Genomic DNA, 15,443 nt, shown 5'->3' on the forward strand with positions numbered 1-15,443 from the left:
TCTTGCGGGCCGCAATTGGCCCGCGGGCCACAAATTTGAGACCCCTGGTTTAGAGACTTTCAAAGACCCAGTGACTCTGAGCTGCACCTACAGCTTCTGCTCTAAGTGTCTGCAGACCTTCTGGGAGAAGAATGACAGCAAAAACTGTCCTGTATGTAGAAGAAAATCCTCAATGGATTTTCCACCGGTGAACTTTGCCCTGAAGCAACTGGTTGAGTCGTTGGCTGACAGCCAGCAGTCTGGATGGTCTGAGACAGTGGAAGCAGTGAAGGTGGAGCTGATGTGCAAACACAAAGCAGAGTCCATAATGTTCTGTGAGGATGAGCAGAAAGCGCTGTGCTCTGTGTGTGTGTTTTCTCTCCACCAGGGTCACAAGGTGGTTCCTGTGGAAGAAGCAGTCCCAGGACTGAAGGAGCAGCTGAAGTCCAACTTCACAGCTTTAAAGGACAAGAAGAAGAAATACGGAGAAGTTGAGTTAAAATTCAAACAAGTGATTCAACACTTGGAGAAGCAGGCGTCGTCAACAGAGAAGCCGATCAGAGCAGAGTTTGACAAGCTCCGCCTCTTCCTGAGAGAGGAAGAGGAGTCCAGACTGGCGGCTCTGAGGGAGGAAGAGGAGCAGAAGAGGAAGACTGTGATCAGAGAGATGGAGAAGATTCAGGAGAAGATGTCTTCTCTGTCCAGCACCATCACTGCTGTTGAGAAGGAGCTGCAGCAGGAGGACACCATGGTCTTCCTCAACAGTTATAAAGGCCTTCAGAGCAGAGCCAGAGACCAGTGCTCCCATTCAGAGCCACAGCTGCTCCCAGGAGCACTGATCAACGTGGCCAAACACCTGGGCAACCTGTCCTTCACAGTGTAGCAGAAGATGAAGGACCAGGTCAACTTCAGTCCAGTCATCCTGGACCCAAACACTGCAAACCTCTGGCTCCACCTGTCTGATGACCTGACCAGTGTGAGATGTGGAGAAACACCTCAGCAGCTTCCTGATAATCCAGAGAGACACACTAGACATCCCAGTGTTGTGGGTTCTGAAGGTTTCAGCTCAGGACAACACAGCTGGGAGGTGGAGGTGGGAGATCATCCAGACTGGACTATAGGTGCCGCTAAAGAGTCAGCTGACAAGAAGGGTGAGAGATCTGCCTCACCAGAATATGGACTCTGGTGTTTATCATATAGAAATGGAAAATACACTGATGGTCTTGGTGACACTGTCACGGTGGAGAAGAGTGTGGAGAGACTCAGAGTCCAGCTGGACTTTGGCCAGGAGAAGGTTTCCTTCTACGACGCTGTGGACCAGACTCACATCTGCACTTACGAAGACACTTTCACTGAGAAACTCTTCCCATTTTTCAGTGTTGGAAAGGCTGGAGATCAGGAAACTGCTGACATCAGGATGTGTGTGAGAGATTTTTCAGTGATGTTTGAGAAGGAGGTCGAGTTGTTAGCGATGCGTTAGCTCGTTGCTAACAGGGGGGCTCTTTGCCAAGTAGAGGTTCAGGCTGTTTTGAGTCTTTGATTGAAAATCACGTGTTTGAAAATGATTTGAAACCAGTTATAGACGATGGAAAAATGTCTTCAATCAATCATGTAGAAATGACAATGATTGATTTTTGTTTGTTTTTTGCTTTTATAAACCATTTATTTGAGAGAAAAGAAAAAACAAACTCACTCACTTCAAAACATTTATCTTTCAGCTAATTGAGGTTTACTGAAATTCATCATTGACTTCAAAAACAATCAGATGTCATCTTTGTGCTTCTTTGGCTGTGAGAAATGTGACAGGAACCTCCTGATTCAACCGACTCATGATGAAGATGCTGCATCAGATGTTTGCTGTAGATGTTGTTCTGTCATTACCAGCTGATTTAAAATGACTGCAGGAAAAACCTAACGACATTTCACCTTCAAAACAATGTTTGCTCTGCTTTTGTGATTTTCTTTCTCAATACACAAACAGCATCCATTGTGCATTGTGCAGTGTTGGTGCAAGGCATCATGGGAGGTGTAGTGATGTTTTGGGGAAGGTTGATGAGGAAGGTTTTATGGGAATAGTTTGATGTAAAACTTAAAATATAATCATGTTATTTAGTGAGAGTTTCACCTTTCAATGTTAAAATGTTCACAATTTTACACAAAACTATCAAGTAGTCCGCTGGCGCTGCCTCTCTGGCTCCTCCTGCTGGCGTTGCTGCTGCTGCTGCTGCTGCCCTTCATAGACCAAGCACACAGCTGCTCCTGCCACAACAACTTCGCGCGCTCCTTCAACATCATGCTGCTACCAAGGACCTCCACCCACCTAGAGGAAGGTCCTCAAAGGGACATAAAATAAACAAAAAAAAAAAATTCATATCTGAACGACATTCATCATCATCGTTATCATCGTCAATATCATGATTATTATTCAAGGTTGTTTCATTGTCTGTGTTCCACTTTCAACTCTGGGACTCACAACTGCTGTTTAATCTGGTTTAAGGTTTACTAGAAATGAAATAAATACATACAACTATGATATCTGAAGTAGAATATACTCTACTAAAGTACTTTACACCAACGTATCAGAGTGACATGAACATTTTGCAAAGACAAACCACCTGTCAATCATCTTCCAGCAGGTTTTAACAGCTAAAACTCTCCCAGAAATCTCACCCATCAATTCTTTCTCTTCTTTTGACACTTGCTATTTTCCACCATATTCATTTGGTTCAGTACTAAGAAGGCAGGATGATACTGCAATATTCTCTGAAACTACAGTATCCCCCTCAGACGCTCGTGTGGGCTCAAAAACTTTTAAAAACAGTTACCTCTCCTGGAAACCAAATCATTTTGCCTTCACTCTTCTGTCTCTCTTTCTTTCTTTCTTTCTTTCATTTCTTCCTTGTGCTCCTGAAAACACGCTCCACTACTCTCACTTTACAAGGACAAATACTGTTGCTCTCTGGCGCCCTCTGTTGTTCTGGCCTTCACGCGTCCATTGAGTGAAGCAGTGCAGCGCTTTGCATCGTTTGTGTATCAGTGTTTTTAATCAGCTGATATGTAAAATGACATTTGGTGTGAGGTATGACGTCATCAGAGGGAAAAACAGCTGGATATTAATGACAGAAGGGTCGTAGTACTTTGAGTACTTTGACTTGCCATGTTAAAATACTGCATGTGCTCAGCTGTTACTGTGTGAAATCCACAGGTGGGGATTTATTCTCTTGTTTCTTCCATCAGTGCATATTCTGCTTATGTATTATATGTATTAACTTAATGATGAGAAAACAATAAATAAAGCTCTTTAAAAACCTCAGAGGTTTGCAAATGATCGGCTGCAAGTACTGTCAGAAAACATATCATCACAATCCTGTATTACTGCATATGATGTAGTTTTTATCTGTATATTACAGCGAGCTGTGGTTGTGTGGTTCTGCTCTTTTCAAGATGTTCAATAAAGCTCATCAGAATCAGAATCAGAATCAGAATCAGAAATACTTTATTTATCCCAAGGGAAATTCTTTTTGGAACAGGGCTCCAGTCAGAGAGTTTGGACGCTGTCAGTCTGTGCTGCGCCCACTGAGAGCAGGGCGGTTTCCATTTCTCCTTTCCGGTTCTACTTGGTTTTAGTGAACCTGTTACGGGTTTATAAATATATATGTAGGCGTGATAAATGAAGACTGTGAAATGTCCGGGGTGTGTTTTTCGTGTGGAGAATGTTGCAGACGTGCCTCGTTATTTTGATCGCTAGTACATTTTTCTTTCTGGAGCTTTTTCTCATGTGTGTGTATGTGTACGCATCACAGTCTGCGTTCATTTGTCTCTTCATACAGGTATTGAGATTCATAGTTATATGTATTGGTTCTGTTTTATAAATAACTTTGAAGAATATTTTATTGAATTGACGACGCTGAAGTTGGCGCCACATTCGCAGCGGTGCTTCTTAGGTTTCGATTCCACCTTAAAAGAAAAATTCTCAATTTGACCGCTAGATGGCTGTGCCTATCCCAACACTTTTCAACATATAACATTCAGTGGATCATTATGTCTATGTTGAGGTGGATTTTTTCCAAAATTATACAGTAGAAATTGAAATGTGAGGTATCATCGTACAGCCTGGGAGCTCTACTATCACAATCAGTTGACATACAATATAGGAAATCATTTTTGACCTTTTGGGGGGACTCCAAATTTGACAACTTTGCCATTGATATTATATTTTTCAGTTTTTCAGGTGGATTGTGGACTATGTCAACTGATTGTGAAAGCAGAGCTCCCAGGCTTTCCAATGATAATAATAATTTAGTCAGAAATCCTCGTCAACATAGACATAATGATTTATTTATTTTTTATATTGAACAGTGTTGGAATAAGCACTGCCATCTAGTGGTCAAATCGCGGAACTATTTTTTAAGGTGGAATCGAAACTTGAGTAGCACCGCGGCGAATGTGGCGCCAACTTCAGCGTCGTTCTGGCATCACAGTCTGCGTTCATTTGTCTCTTCATACACTCTGTGCTGCGTTCAATGAAAGCCAGGAATAAAGTGGCAGCAAACACTGCAATCTGAGTCCATGTCTCCATGAACACAACGCAAGATACACAAGTTAACGGGCATGTTTACAACATCACAAGAGACACACCCATTACACTCAGTTGTGTCCCAATCGGCCCAATGCAACACTTTGGCCTTACTGCCATTTAAGGTTAAAGGTCACACTGACTGTCATTCCAAAGAAAGCAAATATTCCAGGTGCAATGACTTTGAATGACCTTGACTGCAGTTAATTATTCAGCGGAGGTCAAACAGTGTGGACTTTTTATATTGCAGATGTGTGGCTACAAATGTATATTTACATAGGAAAGGCAGCTGGATTGTCCACACCAGGCTTCCTTAGAAATATGCTGGTGCAAGATGGCAGCTAACTGGGAGCACTGGGACCCTTATTGATGTATGGAGATTCTTATGAAAATGTGAGAACCTTTCTAAAGGGAGGAAAACCAAATAAATTTTATTTATGGATGGATGGGGGTATAAAATATTGCTTGTTTACTTGTTTTCCACAGAATATAAGGAGCCTCAGACAGTCAAGAGGACTGTCACCTTAATAAAGCACCAACAAGGTCATCAACGTCTTGTTACAAGGAGCTGGGACACCATTAGCTGGCATTGCAGAGTATCTGCTTTGAGCAAAACAATTGGAGGTTTTTTATCTGCAGTTCCACAGGACACAGACTGAGTCGGTGAGTCTGACTTTCCCAACTGGAAATAAATATTTCAATGCATCTGGCTGGGAGGAATATCTGCTCAAATGGCAGAGAAATTAGCTTGTGTAGAAAGTCTACTCAACTGTTCAGTTTGTTTAGAGACTTTCAAAGACCCAGTGACTCTGACCTGCAACCACAGCTTCTGCTCCAAGTGTCTGCAGACCTTCTGGGAGAAGAATGAAAGCAAAAACTGTCCCGTATGTAAAAGAAACTCCTCAAAGGATAGTCTGCATCCAGACTTTGCCCTGAAGCAACTGGTTGAGTCGTTGGCTGACAGCCAGCAGTCTGGATCGTCTGAGACAGTGGAAGCAGTGAAGGTGGAGCTGCTGTGTAAACACAAAGCAGAGTCCATAATGTTCTGTGAGGATGAGCAGAAAGCTCTGTGCCCTGTGTGTGAGTTTTCTCTCCACCAGGGTCACAAGGTGGTTCCTGTGGAAGAAGCAGTCCCAGGACTGAAGGAGCAGCTGAAGTCCAACTTCACAGCTTTAAAGGACAAGAAGAAGAAATACGGAGAAGTTGAGTTAAAATTCAAACAAGTGATTCAACACTTGGAGAAGCAGGCGTCGTCCACAGACAAGCAGATCAGAGCAGAGTTTGACAAGCTCCGCCTCTTCCTGAGAGAGGAAGAGGAGTCCAGACTGGCAGCTCTGAGGGAGGAAGAGGAGCAGAAGAGGAAGACTGTGATCAGAGAGATGGAGGAGATTCAGGAGAAGATGTCTTCTCTTTTTTTTGGAATATTTTATTTTCAGTTTTTACATTTATCACACAAAGAAACAAAAAAGTCAATATACCAGCAGTATATAGGCACAAACTAATCAAGAAACCTGTCACTCCACCCCCCCCCAAAAAAAATAAATGAATAAATAAATAAATAAATAAATAAATGAAATAAAATAAAATAAAATAAAATAAAATAAAATACAAACAGGTCAGTGTATGACATTATTACCGATTTAGACACGTGGTATAACAGATAAATGATTATAGTGCAGATACGGTTGCCATATTTTCAAAAAAGTGTTGTACTGATTTCTGAGGCAGTATGTGATTTTTTCCAGGGGTATGCAACTATTCATTTCAAGCAACCATCTATCAATGAAAAGGGGGGAGTCAGATTTCCAAGACATCATGATACATTTCTTTGCTACACTTAAAGACATTCCCATAAATTTGAGCTGCGTTTTGTCTAGTGAGCCACAAATATTTGCCAAGTTTCCCAATAGGCACAGTTCAGGATTGACTGGAACTTCAACTCCAGTGATTTTGGTTAAAGTAGAGCAGACATCATGCCAGAAAGGTTTCACTTTAATACACAACCAAGTACAATGTAAAAAGCAACCCACTTCAATGTCACATCTAAAGCACCTATCTGACACATCAGATTTAAATGAATGTAATTTTTCTGGGGTGAGGTATAATTGATGTAAAATGTTATAGTTAATCAATCTATATCGGGCATTGATGATATTTAACAAACTATTTTGGCAAAGATCTTCCCAGAGTTGTTCGTTAATTGTAATGTTCAGATCTGACTCCCATTTCATCTTGGACTTATGTAAGCCTGACTTTGGGCTCTCATTCAACAGCAGGTGGTACATCTTAGAAATGAATCTTTGTGTGTTCCTCCCATGAAGAAGCTTTTCCACATTATTCATAACAGGCTGAGTCATTTCCGAACCTAAATTAGATCTCAGGAATTATCTTAATTGGAGATAACAGAAAAAAGTTTGCTTGGACAAGTTATATTTCCCCTACATATGTTCAAATGTCATGAAAAGTCCAGTATCGAAACAGTTCTCCAAATGTTGTATTCCTTTATGATGCCATTGGTCTAGGATCTTATTGTTAAGAGTCATGGGTATAAGATAATTCTGTTTTAAAGGAGTTTTAGGGGACAATTTCATCTTCAGTCCAAGGCTTTTGTGGACCTCGTGCCAAATTTTAATTAAATGTCTAAATATAGGGTTATCTGTCTTTTTGTTTATAGTTGCAGAGTTATGTTTATAAATGAAGTCACTGGGAGTTTTTTCTTTCAAGGGGTGCAAACCAATTTGTATCCAGTTGGGGGCCTCACTGCCCTCGAAGAAAGATGAGATGAATCTCATTTGAGCTGCCAAGTAGTATTTCTTAAAACTGGGCAATCGAAGTCCCCCTGAACGATGATCCCACGTTAGTTTCTCAATGGATACCCGAGGTGTTTTTTGGTTCCATAAGAATTGTCTGACATATCCATTGAGGGTTCGAAAAAAGGATTGTGGGAATGGAATAGGTAGAGATTCAAACAAATATTGTAACCTTGGTTGTACATTCATCTTAACACAATTCATTCTGCCAATCAAGGTGAGAGGCAAGAACGTCCATCTACGCAAGTCTTCTTCAATCTTACTGAGCAGTGGGAGATAATTCAGTTTATACAGGTTTTTGAGATTGCTGTCTACAAATATACCAAGATATTTTATACCATCTGTAGGCCATTTAAATAGACTTGTTTGCTGAAGTTCAGAGTGGTCAAAATTCGTTCAAGGAATAATTTCACTTTTTTCCAAATTTACTTTGTAAACAACAATATTACCATACATATTCAAAACAGTTTGCAGTTTGGAGAGAGAGTTACCAGGATCTTTTAAGTACAAAATGATGTCATCTGCCAAAAGATTAATTTTATGAGTTATCTGACCAACCTGGAAACCTTTTATATCAAGATCATTTGTAATTGTTTGAGCTAAGGGTTCAATTGCTAAAACAAAAAGTGCTGGGGATAAAGGACATCCCTGTCTACTTGATCTGCCTAGAGGGAATGCAGGCGAAATTTGTCCATTGGTGCTAATTTTACCTTGGGGTTTATGATACAGAGTTTGGATCCATTTAATAAATAGTGGGCCAAACTCAAATTTGGCAAGCACTTTAAATAAATATGCCCATTCTAACCTATCAAAGGCTTTCTCAGCATCGAAAGCCACAGCTATACTGGGTTCTGTTTCAGATTTTGTTAAATTAATAATATTAAATAGGCTGCATAGATTATTAGCTGAGGAACGTTTTGAGATAAAACCACTTTGGTCCGGGTTTATTAGTTGAGGCAGGTATTGACTAAGCCTGTTAGCCAGGGCTTTGGAAATCAATTTATAATCTGTGTTTAACAATGAGATTGGCCGGTAAGTGGAGCAATTCAATGGATCTTTATTTTTTTTTTTTTATGAATGACAGTAATTATCGCTGTAGAGAAAGAATCAGGAAGTGTTCCTGTTTCTGAGGCTAAGTTGATGACATCAATAAGAAGTGGGAGAAGTAAATCCTTAAATTCCCTGTAGAATTCTGGAGGGAACCCATCTTCTCCTGGTGATTTGTTTGCTTGTAATGAGCGAAGAGCTTTTTAAATTTTTGTTTGTATAAAAGGACGATCAAGGCTATCTTGATCTTCCTTGCTGAGCTTGGGCAGTTCAATCATGGACAAAAATTCATCAACACTATTCATATCTTCTGGAGGTTCTGATGTGTATAACTGCGTATAGTACTGTTTAAATGTATCATTAATTTATTTAGGGTTATATGATAGCAAACCTGTTTTAGTCTGAATCGAATTAATTGTCCTAGAGCTTTCCTCTTTTTTTAGTTGCCAAGATAGAATTTTGTGTGCCTTTTCTCCCAGTTCGTAGTATCTTTGTTTGCTTCTCATGATATTTTTTTCAATTCTAAAAGTATGCAGTGTATTATATCTAAGCTTTAGATTTTGATTGTTGAAACTCTTTTTCCAATTTTAAGATGTCTGCTTCCAGTTCCTCTATTTCTGCCATGTATTTCTTTTTGACACCTTTGGTATAGGAAATTATTTGTCCCCTTAGAAATGCTTTAAGTGTGTCCCATAATATGAAACTGTTGGGGGAAGAAGGACAGTTTGTATCGCAAAATAACTCAATCCGTCCCCTTATGAATTTGCAAAAATCTGGTTTTTGAAGGAGGGTAGGGTTGAGACGCCACCTATAGACATTAGAAGTTTTTTCAGGCATATAAATTGACAGTGTCAAAGGAGAGTGATCTGACAATATTCTAGGTAAATATTTAGATTCTATTGCTCTGTGAATCAGGTGTGTCGATAACAAGAAAAGATCAATCCGAGTGAAAGAGTTATGCCGACCAGAGTAGAAGGAGTAGTCTCGGGCCTGAGGATGCATCTGCCTCCACATATCAGTTAAGTTTAATTCCTTCATGAAGTTAATGGTGGTTTTACCTGCTTTAGATTTGGTTACTGATAGAGCTGACTTATCTAGAAGAGGATCCAGGCAGAAATTGAAGTCTCCCCCTATTAGAATGTTTTTATGTCCCCCTGAGACCTTCAAGAATATATTTTGAATAAATGACTCATCATCATAATTAGGCGCATAAAAATTCAAGAGGGTCCAGGGTTCTGAATAAATCTGACAATTCACCACAACATATCTACCTAATGTATCAACAATGGTTTCTCCAATTGTTACAGGGGTGTTCTTATTTATTAGGACGGCCACTCCCCTGGCTTTAGAGTTAAAAGATGATGATATTACGTGCCCTATCCAATCTCTCTTCAATTTTCTATGTTCTAGGGGTGTTAAATGGGTTTCCTGTACGAAAGCAATGTCTATTTTGAGTTTTTTCAAATACATCAAAACTCTCTTTCGTTTTATTGGTCCATTAAGCCCATTCACATTAAAGCTTACAAATTTCACCACTCTATTCATCAACCATAAACTTTCTTAAGAAATATTGTCCCATCCATATCATGCTTCCCGTATAACCAAGTATTTCAAAATAAAGCACTGACCGTGCAAGGAGAAAAGAAAGGAAAGAAAAGAAAAGAAAAGAAACATATGCTATAACTACACACACCCTCCCCTCTCCACACGCGTCTTGCGCCTTCCCAAACCTGGCGCATGGCAGGCGTGATTATCACAACGGGACCTACTGGGCAAATGACTAAACCATTAGCCCCCTCTCTGCAACATTCTAATGTCAACAAAAATAACAAATGACATCGCGTAGAAAAATAAATAAAGTACAGTACCTCAAAATGTGCGGGTATGACAGCAGTTCAAAATGGAAGCAGCATAGCCGTTTTGAACAAATGGTAACATCCCCTTAGCACAATCGTGAGTTAAATAATAATGATAATAATAAAAGAAAAAGAAAAGTTTTGCCTGTGCGGATCAATCTCCTTCCCGTACGTTATCCTTCTTCAGGAACTTAGTCGCCTCCTCCGGGTCCACGAAAATCTTGGGCTCTTCATCTTCTCCCGGATAGACGTAAAGCTTGGCCGGGTACCGTAAACTGTATTTTAATCCCTTGTCGCGTAGAGCCTGTAGCACTTTTTTGAAGGCTCGCCATTGAGCCATGACCTCACTGGTATAGTCCGGGAAGATAAGGACTTTGCCTCCGTTGTATTCCATGGACTGTTGTCTGCCAAGGCGTAGAATTAACTCCTTCTGCTGAAAGTGATGGATGCGCGCCAGGATTGTACGCGGTCTTGTGCCGGTAGCCGGCTTCGGCTGGAGGGATCGGTGCGCCCGATCCACCATAACTGGATGCGGGAAATGTTCATCACCAAGCAACTTAGGGATTCGTTTGGAGACAAATTCAGTGGGTCTACCTTTCTCCTCATCCTCCGGTATCCCCACAAGTTTAATATTGTGTCTCCGGGAGCGAGCTTCCAAGTCAAGGACTTTAGTCTGGAGCTGAGCGTTGTGTTTCGTTAGCTCAGTGCATTTAGCCTCCAATTTTAGCATGCAGACGTCAAGGTCGCTCATCGCTTGTTCTTGATTGGTCACTCGAGTTTGAAGTTCAGCCTGTGAAGCTGCAAGCGCATGAAACTTGGCTTCAAATGCATCAAATCGTTCATTTATGCAGCGAAGGATTGATTCGGACATCTCTTTGCATATTTCTTTACACATAGCATAGGTTTGGTCCGCACACTGAGTATCGAAGATGTCTTCTCTGTCCAGCACCATCACTGCTGTTGAGAAGGAGCTGCAGCAGAAGGACACCATGGTCTTCCTCAACAGTTATAAAGGCCTTCAGAGCAGAGCCAGAGACCAGTGCTCCCAGTCAGAGCCACAGCTGCCACAGCTGCTCCCAGGAGCACTGATCAACGTGGCCAAACACCTGGGCAACCTGTCCTTCAGTGTGGCAGAAGATGAAGGACCAGGTCAACTTCAGTCCAGTCATCCTGGACCCAAACACTGCAAACCTCTGGCTCCACCTGTCTGATGACCTGACCAGTGTGAGAAATAGAGGAGAAACACCTCAACAGCTTCCTGATAATCCAGAGAGACACACTAGACATCCCAGTGTTGTGGGTTCTGAAGGTTTCAGCTCAGGACAACACAGCTGGGAGGTGGAGGTGGGAGATCATCCTCGGTGGGCTATAGGTGTCGCTAAAGAGTCAGCTGACAGGAAGGGTGAGAGATCTGCCTCACCAAAATATGGACTCTGGTGTTTATCAATGGAAAATACACTGATGGTCTTGGTGACACTGTCACGGTGGAGAAGAGTGTGGAGAGACTCAGAGTCCAGCTGGACTTTGACCAGGGGAAGGTTTCCTTCTACGACGCTGTGGACCAGACTCACATCTCCACTCATGAAGACACTTTCACTGAGAAACTCTTCCCATTTTTCAGTGTTGGAAAGGCAGGAGATCAGAAAACTGCTGACATCAGGATGTGTGAGAGAAATTTTTCAGTGATGTTTGAGAAGGAGTTTCTTTCTGTTTTGGAATCAGATTCAGATTCAGATTCAGATGTATATTTCGATTTAGATTAAGATTTATTGGCACTTAGATCCACTGTTTAGGTGCATACATGTGAAATATTTAGGCCCGCAAGCTCCAGTACATTAAGAATTGCATAAACATGATGGATTTGACTCTTTGATCGAGTTTGAAAATGATTTGAAACCAGTTATGGACGATGGAAAAATGTCTTCAATCAATCATGTAGAAATGACAATGTTTGTTTTTTGTTTGTTTTTTGCTTTTATAAACCATTTTTTTGAGAAAAATGAAAAACCAAACTCACTCACATCAAAACTTAACATTTATCTTTCAGCCCTCAGAGGTTTTCTGAACTTCATCATTGACTTCAAAAACAATCAGATATCAACTTAGTTATTGATATTTGTAAACTGTAATTGTCTATTTTTGTTATTTAAACTAGTGAGAACACACGATTGGTCATGTTGGGAAGATTGTTTTAAAAATCAACTTCATCCTTATTGGATATTTTTTTCATCTTTGTGCTTCTTTGACTGTCAGAAATGTGACAGGGACCTCCTGATTCAACCGACTCATGATGAAGATGCTACATCAGATGTTTGCTGCAGATGTTGTTCTGTCATTACCAGCTGATATAAAATGTGTTGCATTAATACGTCTTGTGCAGCCGTGTCTGGAGGAAAACCTGTCGACAAAGTTTCACCTTCAAAAACAATGTTTTGTCAATAAATTTGCTCTGTTTTTGAGAGGTTCTGTCTCAATATACAAACAGCCTGCGTTGTGTAGCGTTGGTGCAAGGCATCATGGGAGGTGTAGTGATGTTTTTGGGGGAAGGTTGAGGGTTGATGAGAAGGTCGTTGCCCTTGGGTCACATTGATATTATGGGAATAGTCTGACATACATTGTAATATAATCATGTTATTTAGTGAAAGTCTCACCTTTTAACATTAAAATGTTGACGATTTTCCACAAAACTATCAAGTTAATTTGTAAAAGTTTCACTTTTTACATCAAACTCACGCTATTTCATGAAAGTTTTGTTTTGACGTGAAACCTTTCATGGAATTCCGTCATACTGAGCCCTGTTGTTTTTCCTCGCGTGGCAGTAAAGTGTTAATGAAAGGAGTCTCAAGAAATAAATACTCAAGTAAAGAACAGATACCTTGAAAAGAAAATCTACTTCAGATCAGTTAACAAAGACTTTCAGAATAAACTTGCAATCACAGATAATATGTTTACAATGTTTTAATGAATCAAAGTTGATTTTATTGTTTTTTGGAAACAGATTCGGGACCACTCCCACCCCCCCGGCCCCCCCACCTCCCCGCCCAGCATCATAACATTGTTATTGTTGATACTTCTTATTGTCATATTAGCATTTTCACTTTTCAATGAAGGTCAATGAGTGAGATGATCCCCACAGGAAGTCACCTGTGTCCAGTTCAATCAGGAGGCCACAGTCATCCTGTCACTTCCAACCATGTTATTCTACCTGCCTGTCACTATTGCACCACTCATTTAATGATGTGGATTAACTCTGTGTTTGTGGCGCTCATACAGTCTCTCACTGCATCCAGATGAAACTCAGTTTGTGTTTTGATTTTGTCATTTTTTTCAAAATGTTTTGAAGCTGATGGAGTTTCCCAGTGAACGATGGTCAACCTCAAAGTACAAATACTCAGTGACCTCAGTAGATTCTTCAGGTATTCATACTTTACTGGAATATTTCCTCTAAATTCTGACTTATTATTATTAAAATTATATTAATACTGCTGCTGTTTCTCTTACCGCTGCTGTTACTGCAGTTCTTCCTCCAATGCAGCAGAGGGCGCTCCAACCATAGAATAGAACAGCAAGGAACACAAAATAGAACGCAATAGAAGCCTTTATTAATCCCACATTGGGGACATTTTAATCATAACAGCAACGATATAAAGCAAAGAGAAGTCAAACTATATGAATCAAAAAGACATCAAGGCTCTCTGCTATCTGCCATCTGCCACTTTGCAGATAGCCGATGCCTATCCAGAGCCCACCGCATCCTGTCCGACCCCACCCATGAAAAAAATGAAATAAATACATACAACTGTGATATCTGAAGTAGAATATACTCTGCAGTCTACTAAAGTACTTTACACCAACATATCAGAGTGAAATGAACATTTTGCAAAGACAAACCACCCGTCAATCATCTTCCAGCAGGTTTTAACAGCTAAAACTCTCCCAGAAATCTCACCCATCAATTCTTTCTCTTCTTTTGACACTTGCTATTTTCCACCATATTCATTTGGTTCAGTACTAAGAAGGCAGGATGATACTGCAATATTCTCTGAAACTACAGTATCCCCCTCAGACGCTCGTGTGGGCTCAAAAACTTTTAAAAACAGTTACCTCTCCTGGAAACCAAATTATTTTGCCTTCACTCTTCTGTCTTTCTTTCTTTCTTTCATTTCTTCCTTGTGCTCCTGAAAACACGCTCCACTACTCTCACTTTACACGGACAAATACTGTTGCTCTCTGGCGCCCTCTTTTGTTCTGGCCTTCACACGTCCATTGAGTGAAGCAGTGCAGCGCTTTGCATCGTTTGTGTATCAGTGTTTTTAATCAGCTGATATGTAAAATGACATTTGGTGTGAGGTGTGACGTCATCGGAGGGAAAAACAGCTGGATATTAATGACAGAAGGGTCGTAGTACTTTGAGTACTTTGACTTGCCATGTTAAAATACTGCATGTGCTCAGCTGTTACTGTGTGAAATCCACAGGTGGGGATTTATTCTCTTGTTTCTTCCATCAGTGCATATTCTGCTTATGTATTATATGTATTATCTTAATGATGAGAAAACGATAAATAAAGCTCTGTCATTATCATTGAAGGTTCTTTTATATATATATATATATATATGTATATATATATATATATATATATATATATATATATATATATATATATATATATATATATATGTATATGTACAGCGCCTTGCAAAAGTATTCACCCCCCCCCTTTGCTTTTTTCTATTTTGTTAGATAAGTTGGTGAAGTGAAATGAGAAAAAAATATATAAAAAGAATAATTTAAAGAAATAAAAAAGTGGAAATTGGCATGTGCATATGTATTCACCCCCCTGAAGTCAGTACTTTTTAGAGCCACCTTTTGCAGCAATTACTGCTGTAAATCTCTTCTGATAGGTCTCTATGAGCTTGCGACATCTTTCAACTGGGATTTTTGCCCATTCCTCATGGCAAAACTTCTCCAGCTCCTCCAAGTTGGATGGTTTCCGCTTGTGAACGGCAGTCTTCAAGTCAAACCAGAGATTTTCAATCGGATTGAGGTCCGGGCTTTGACTAGGCCATTCTAGCACATTTAACTTCTTCTCCTTAAACCATTCATGCGTAGCTTTAGCAGTATGCTTCGGGTCATTGTCCTGCTGGAAAGTGAACCTCCGTCCCAGTCACAAATCA

General features: G+C 40.3%; 2 long non-coding RNA genes and 2 pseudogenes across 2 annotated transcripts in view; all 4 read left to right on the forward strand.

Moving 5' to 3' along the window:
• LOC142892577 (uncharacterized) overlaps positions 1 to 2,092 on the forward strand; it is a 38,305-nt gene extending 36,213 nt beyond the window's left edge. Inside the window, exon 2 of the long non-coding RNA XR_012927458.1 lies at positions 2,006 to 2,092. This is a non-coding gene — a long non-coding RNA (uncharacterized LOC142892577). The remainder of the gene's footprint in view (positions 1 to 2,005) is intronic.
• Positions 54 to 1,678, forward strand: LOC142892568 (nuclear factor 7, brain-like; annotated as a pseudogene).
• Positions 2,093 to 11,197: 9,105 nt separating the features above from the next.
• On the forward strand, positions 11,198 to 12,031 carry LOC142892554 (zinc-binding protein A33-like; annotated as a pseudogene).
• Positions 12,032 to 12,179: 148 nt separating this feature from the next.
• Positions 12,180 to 15,443, forward strand: part of LOC142892576 (uncharacterized) — a 77,902-nt gene continuing 74,638 nt past the window's right edge. The window contains exon 1 of the long non-coding RNA XR_012927457.1: positions 12,180 to 12,791. This is a non-coding gene — a long non-coding RNA (uncharacterized LOC142892576). The remainder of the gene's footprint in view (positions 12,792 to 15,443) is intronic.

The sequence above is a fragment of the Nelusetta ayraudi genome, unplaced genomic scaffold (genome assembly GCF_046127955.1).
Source record: "Nelusetta ayraudi isolate G7.1 ecotype Tasmania unplaced genomic scaffold, CSIRO-AGI_Nayr_v1 ptg000037l, whole genome shotgun sequence".
Classification (NCBI taxonomy): domain Eukaryota; kingdom Metazoa; phylum Chordata; class Actinopteri; order Tetraodontiformes; family Monacanthidae; genus Nelusetta; species Nelusetta ayraudi.